This window comes from Panthera leo, chromosome D3 (genome assembly GCF_018350215.1).
Source record: "Panthera leo isolate Ple1 chromosome D3, P.leo_Ple1_pat1.1, whole genome shotgun sequence".
NCBI lineage: Eukaryota > Metazoa > Chordata > Mammalia > Carnivora > Felidae > Panthera > Panthera leo.
In genome coordinates, this window is record NC_056690.1 from 78389407 (window position 1) to 78397282 (window position 7876).

General features: G+C 38.7%; 1 non-coding gene across 1 annotated transcript; it reads right to left on the reverse strand.

The window, feature by feature from the left end:
• Positions 1 to 4275: 4275 nt before the first annotated feature.
• On the reverse strand, positions 4276 to 4442 carry LOC122204319. Its single transcript, XR_006195614.1, has one exon. It is a non-coding gene; the product is annotated as a U1 spliceosomal RNA (small nuclear RNA).
• Positions 4443 to 7876: the final 3434 nt, after the last annotated feature.

The following is a 7876-nucleotide window of genomic DNA, read 5'->3' on the forward strand; positions in this document are numbered from 1 at the left end:
ATGCGGGGCTTGAAACTACAAACTGTGAGATCATGACCTGAGCCAAAGTCGGATGCTTAACTGACTGAGCCACGAGGCACCCCGGAAATTGAAATTTTTGTTTGTGTTTAAGGTAGAATTTGAGAGCCTCTCACTGCAATGGCATTTTACTTTCTTTTATATTTGTGCATGTCTTTTTCTTTCTTTTAAATTTTTCCTTTTTCTCTTCCTTCCTTCCTTCCTTTTTGTTTTTTTAACCCCATGCCCTTTTTTGATAAATGGTGAACAAGTAGAACCCTCTCACTTATGAAGTTCCTAATTTGTGACAGGCACTATGCTGGGTGTTTTACAAACATCATTTCATTGAATTTTCACGGGGACAACATGACTTTATCCCATTTTCTCCAATTACATACGAAGAAATTGAAATTAGATAACCTACCATGTAACACAGCTAGTGAATGAGAAAGCCAGCATCTGAAAACAGATCTTTTTTTCTCTCTCGTTTTAAAACCCATGATCTTTTTTTCTTCTGAGAAGAAAATTGTAAGCACCCATTTGGCTACCAGGGTGAGAAATTTGCACGTCTTTTCTTTCACATGTGTGTTTTCATAATATCTCTTTTTACTTGACATTTTACTCTGAGCAGCTCTTTAGTGAGTATCTAAATTTAGACTAAATACTTGGTTGTACAAGGAATTTTACATCTTTATTTGAAAAGTGTTAATTAATTTGATTCTTTTCTTCTGGGAACTACATAGACAATTTCAAGGGCACGTCTTCAATATCATCAGAATTTAATTAAACTGATTACTCCTTAATTCAAGCTATTTTTATCAAGCCATTATAATTAGTATTGAGAAAAAAGGAAGTGTTGCTGAAGAGAAGCAGGGGTAGATGGGAAATAAGCAAACTGATACCAGTATGAGGGGAGAGGCTATCTCTGCTGAGTTTGGGTAAGTGTTCACTAAAGTTTGAATATTAAGGCTGAGCTCATTAGAAAACCAGCGAATACATTTTACAGTGGGATTTCCTGTGTAGCTTGGGGGCAGAAAGCTCCCTGATACACCCTATTGTTAAATCCTTCTTTGTAACATTTTAAACCCAAACTAATAGAATTTTCTAGTGTTTTATTCCCCAAAATGAAAGCTTCACCAAAGGAAATATACAGATGGCAAATAAGCGTATGAAAAGATGCTCCACATCGTATGTCATCAGGGGAATGCAAACTGAGATGATGACATAGCACCACACACCCACTAGAATGGTCAAATCTGGAACACCGACGCCACCAAATGCTGGAGAGAATGTGAGGCAACAGGAAGTCTCATCCATGGCCGGTGCAAACGCAAAATGGTACAGTCACTTTGGAAGACGGTTTGGCTATTTCTCACAAAATGAAAGGCACTCTTACCATATGACCCGGCAATTGTGCCCCTTGGTATTTTCCCCAAGAGTTGAAAACTTACGTCCCCACAAAAAATATGCACGTGGATGTTTACAGCGGCTTCATCATAGTTGACAAAACTTGGAAGCAACCAAGATGTCCTCTGGCAGGTGAATGATGAAGAAACTGGGGTCCATCCAGACGGTGGATTATTTACAGTGTGGAAGAGAACTGAGCCATCAAGCCATGAAAAGACATTTTGGAGGCTGAAATGCATCTTACTAAGTGAAAGAAGCCAATCTGAAAAGGCTACATCCTGTATGATTCCAACTACGTGACATTCCAGGAAAGGCAAAAACATGGAGACAGTAAAAAGATAAGTGGTTGCCAGAGGTTAGAAGGGAGGGAGAGGTGAGTAGGTGGAGCACAGAGGATATTTAGGGCAGTGCAACTACTCTGTGTGATACTGTAATGATGGACATGTGCCAGTATAAATTTGTTCGCATAGAGGGAGTCAAGTACTTTCATAAAATATACAACACAACAAGTGAACCATGATGTGAACTGCGGACTTTGGATGATGGAGATTTGTCAATGCAGGTTTATCAGTTGTATCAGATGCGCCGCTCTGATGGGGGATGTTGATAATGGGGGATTATTCATGTGTGGAGGTAAGCGGTATGTGGGAAATGTCTGCCCCCTGTGCTTAATTTTGTCGTGCACCCAAAACCACTCTAAAAAATAAAGTCTATTAAAAAAAAGTTACTGGTATGGGTACAGAATGTGTTATTCTAAAAAATTAAAGAAATATAATACACAAAAACATGGGATGCCTGGGTGCTTCAGTCAGTTAAGCATCCGACTCTTAATTCCAGCTCGGGTCATGATCTCACAGTTCAGTTTGTGAGATCAATCCCTGCTTCAGGCTCCACACTGATGGCGCTTGTGCTCTCTTTCTCTCTCTTTCAAAAAAAAAAAAAGAAAAGAATACACAAGAACATGAAACCCAAATAATACAGAACTTTAATTTGCTACCTAATTATTTTGAAAGTGCTTTAAATCAACCTGTGTGGGAATTAACAAATGTAAAAGTGGTCTCATGGATTATTTTATCGTTGCCAAAGATACAACTGCCATTTTCAGATTTGACCTATTTGTACCTGTGTGAGCATGACATATGAATAGATCACGATCCATAAAAATACAATTGTCTCATCTTTATTGGTATCAGGTGCTGTTTTTTTTTTCCAATTCTCTAATCAGATGTATAAACACAACCTATTTGAGTCAGTGGGGAAGTGTTAACATGGAAATATCACCACGTGGCTTCATGGTTTATGTATCTTTAATATCTGTAATTTAGGACAGTAATGAATACAGATGAGATTGTTGCTTTGGCCTGGAAGTATTCATCTGGTACAAATAGCCCCGGGAACGGCATCAGCATAAAATTAAAGCCTCAGACTTCAGAGTCTTGACCGATAGAAGCATAATCATTGAGAGTTTAGAATACAGATTATCTGGTTTACTTTTCGAATATTTGTAAGTATCAACTAATGTAGAAAAAGGAATTTGAATAGTAAGCTTGTGAAAAAATGCTTTTTACTATTTTATAAAATGCGGGCAGTATGTTCATGGGATTTGAAGAGATGGTAACCTGAAAAAACAGGTGAACAATGCAAGGGTTTAACCTGATAGTACATAAATAAATAGGAAAAAAAATCTAACTGTCCCAGAGGCTAACAAGTCTTTCAGAGTCCTGTAATACCAAGCATTTATAGGTAAACCACAAGTTTCTAAATAAAATGGTTATTACACACACACACACACACACACACACACACACACAAATACATATTTTACATGTATGCATATGATATCTGTATTTCTAATCACTTGATGTTTTAAACCCCCGACATATCTATCTCTATCTTTGGTATGTATATATAAAATGTATGCACATATTATATACTTATATATATATAATATATATACATGTTATATAATTATATACATGTTATACTATACTAAGAAGTTTTACAACATATACAAGTATAGATTTTAAAAAGTATAAGATAAAAATAAAAACCCTAATATTTAACTGCTTTTTTAATTCATTTATGGTGTAACATCATTTTTCTACCACTAAAATTTTATTAATGGTGTTCTGGTGACTTGCTTTTTAAATGATTTGTTCCCAGGGATAACCTCAGACTACCATGGGCTATTAGCTGAAGGCAGAATATAGACTCAGTGTGAGGCTTGTCATTCATTAGTTATGATGGATGCAAATTTATATTTTAAGCAGTCTTCTGGATAATTTCAGTGTCGAGATCTTTTCTGATCTCATTAGATCATTATTATTATTTTCATTCTCAAATGGAAGTAACAGAGGTATTGTTTTAGTTGTAAGAAGATTCCGTTCTGACATTTTGTTGTTCTCATATACTAAATTATAAATATTATAGGTCACCTATGGTTACCGGTAGGTATATTTTAAAGCTACGTTTCCATATTGTGAGTGTTATTTGAATTAAAATAATTGAAATATATTCTATAAAAACATTTAACTGGAAGCCCACCTTGTAATGCTCTGATGAGTATTATTACCTTCAGTGCCTCCTTCTGGTAGTCACTATCCTTAGATTTCTCTGTCCTTGATGTTTGACTATATGATATGGCAATCCATATAGTAAATGTTTCTTTCCTTCTTTCTGGGTTTTGTTGTTGTTGTTGTTGTTGTTGTTGTTGTTGTTGTTGTTTAGAGAAGCATTTTTTAGTAAGGTTGATATATTGTGGTGCTGCACTCATAAAAGACATCAGAGTTCTGTATACTCTCTTAAAAAGTAACAGGCAGGAGTTAGAATGAAAGAGTGGGAGCACCATGTCTGTTTTTAGGTACTAGCCATCAGAGGAGAGCATGAACGCAGTTCCCCCATTACCACAAATTAAGCAGTCAAGTTTCCCACATTTGGAGAAATTGCAGGGGCCAGCACATCCAGGATGCAAAGGATAAGCCTCATCCTGGTGAAACTACCTTTGAGATCAAGTAAATGTTACATTCTTTCTTAATTTTACATAAGTACACTAACAACTAGTTTTCCCTGCACCCCTGAGGATCATCTTGGCAAATCTTGCTGTGAACATGCCTGCCGCCATTTTGGAGGCCCCTGGTATATACATAATGGCAGAAAAAGATGGCTATTTGGGCTGCCTTTGTGCAAATAGCGTCTTTAATATATAATTTTTTTTTCTAAATAGAAGCACACTTAAACATTTGTGACCTAGAGAATCTCATCTACAGTAAGCATAGTACATTGAACACATAGACTGAGCAGTGCTCAGATGAATAGCTCCATAGTAATACAGAGGAGGGCAAGACAAGAAGGTAATGATGACTCAGCTGGTTTCATAGTTGTACACTCTGCGCGTTTCCATTGTGTAGCATTCTACCACTCTGTTCTGTTCAATTCCGCTTTCTTTTTGGATTTCCTAAATATCTATCTCCAGCTCTGTCCTTATTGGATTCCAGAGGCACATTAAATCTTGCAGTTTAAAGGTACCTAGAATATATATAATCTAACTCCTTTAAAAAAATTTTTTTTTTAGTGTTCGTTTATTTTTAAGAGAGAGAGAGAGAGAGAGAGCGAGCATGAGTGGGGGAGGGGCATAGAGAGAGAGAGGGAGATACGGAACCCAAGGCAGGCTCCGGGCTTTGTGCTGACGGCTCAGAGCCTGACCAGGGGCTCGAGCCCACGAACTGTGAGATTATGACCTGAGCCGAAGTCGGACGCTCAATCGACTGAGCCACCCAGATGCCCCTATATAATCTAACTCCTATTCAAAGCATAAATCCTCTCCACAAATGTCTTAGAGATGGAAGTCCAGTTTCTGGGTTTTCACTTGTGGCATAGGCTGTCTATTTCTACCATAAATCAGGTGTAATGGCTCCTATAATGGCTCCTAATCTTTTTAAGGTCAAATATTCACAGATCTCCAGGTGTAATAAACATGACAAAGAATTGTCAATACCCTGCTGAATTCCTTCTCGCATCCTATGGTCTGCTTTGCCAATCTTTTTTTAAAATTTGAAATACATGTGAAATAAACATGAAACAACAACCAAAAATACTCCATGTGTTTTGGTGCAGCATAAAGTGATTCTGGTAGACCCTTTGATTTCGTCCTTGTACCACTATTAATGTAGATTAGAAGTACAATCACTTTTTGCAGAGGATAGAGTATGATGATTGTAATAATGTATTAGTCCACCCAATAGGCCTACCGTCCCTATTTTAAGAACTTCTGTAAGCATTTCTGCTAATAGCCATCCCTCATCATTTATTTGAGCATCTGACCTTTGGAAAGAATGAAATCTTTGGGGCGTTTTCGTTCGTGTTTCTAACCATCACTCTATCAGTGCGTTTTCTTGCAGATAGAGACCATAAATTATCCATCATTTCATCTGCCGAGATAGGCGATGTAAATTTTGCATATTAGCTGTTTAATTTGTTTGCATTTGGCAGCCAAAGTAGTATCAGATCATGTTGCAGCAGGACTACCCTCTTATAAGTTGGAATGAGGTGTGGCTGGGCATGCATCACTAATGAAAGAGGTAGGAAATGTTAAAGGACAGAGAACATGGGAAGAAATTGTCATAGCGCCAGCATAGAAAGGTGAATAATTAAAGCCCACACTGGAGGGAAAAGTCAAATCGTGAGCAGCTAGTTTTAATAGCCTGGCACATCCTGACATTTTAGTTAGGAAGAGCTTGTCTACATGGTCCTTAGACAGAGATTATTGAATATCTGGATTAACATTAGCATCTCTAGCTTTAAGATTAGCCTGTGCAGGTGTCACTAATTTTGTTTCTCATTACCGTGAGAAGAATCGCTCTTCTGCTCTCCATCCCCCGAATCTGCGTGCAACTCCTACATTCCCCTTCCTTGATATCTGTCGAGCATGTGACAGTTAGCGAGCCTGGTGGTAAAATGGGCTTTGTTAGCCATTTGTACCTTGGAGCGAATGAAGTCATTTGGTCATCTTCTGAAACAGCCTTTAATCTCTGAGTCTCTCATTGTCCTTGGGAGTGGCTTAGAGAAGGCATGTGTTATGGGAATTTGGCTTCTATAAGGCAACCACCTATCAGAAAGCTCCAGACTGGTTAGGAACCCTGGGTGATTTCTTCTGGCCTTTGTTTCAGAAAGAGGCTAGATGCTTTAGAACAATAGAAATAGACAAACCTCATCAGAAGGAGGGATATAAACCTTACCCAAATGCTTCAAATAAATGAAACAGTGTGGGAACAGAAACAATAATATCGCTCCACTCAAAGGAATGGCTTTCAGAAAGATAAACGCATCTCTGCCTCTGCCTGTGTGTGATGCCAGGACTCACTGGGCGGCAGTGGGGTTGTGGGTATTCGAGGGCCAAGTAGGTTGGGTATGCGGTAGAAAGAGCAGAATCAAATAATATAAAGGAGGAATAAATCAGGGATTCAGTCTAGCAGATCACAACACAGGGCAATTGGGGCCTTCTTGATAATCCATCTTTTTGTCATTATTGATATTGAGAGAGTGAGAGAGCATTGGTCTGCTGCTAGTAGGAAATCTGCCTACTGGCCTAGAACCTCAAAACTTTGGCAGTCTTCTGTTTTGAGGTAATCTTAACACTCCGGATTTGGTCAGGTAGTTTCCTTGCTGTTAATTCCACGTTCGTTAAATGTCTCCTGTAGGCTAGCCACGTTAAGTATGGTTTTATTTGTATTTTTTCAACTAGGCTCTACATCCAACATGCGGCTTGAACTCATGACCTTAAGACATGACCACGAGGTCAAAAGGGGCATGCTCTACTGACTGAGCCAGCCAGGTGCCCCAAGTACAGTTTAAATACATGCTGAAGTCACATGGTAGGACCCATACATCTCCTTCAAGGCTTAAGTCCCCATCCTGTATCATGATTATGGCTCTACCTGCTCAATTATATTATGGTCGTTACTGTTTACACCATGATTCTCAAAAGGGGTTGCGTTTGTCGAACTCTTACCTTATTCTCCCATTGTTCCAACACTAATTCCTCAAAGAACCCCGTGTGGTAGATATCAGTATTGTCATTATTATCATATATTACCGTTATTATTACTTTCTGAAGCTACTTAAGCCAAGGAGTATTACCTCACTTGTCCAAGCTTAGATTATAGAGCCAGGAATGAACTGAATCTCTATAGAGCCCATGCTCTGTGCCATTGTTTCTATGAAGTGTTCATGGGGGATTTTCTTGGAAAAAAAAATCATGACTGCAGATATATGTTCTTCTAAAATGTACTTTAAAAATTAGTTTGTCTTGGGGGCGCCTGGGTGGCTCAGTCGGTTAAGCGTCTGACTTCAGCTCAGGTCACGATCTCGCGGTCCGTGAGTTAGAGTCCCGCGTCAGGCTCTGGGCTGATGGCTCAGAGCCTGGAGCCTGCTTCCGATTCTGTGTCTCCCTCTCTCTCTTCCCCTCCCCTGTTCA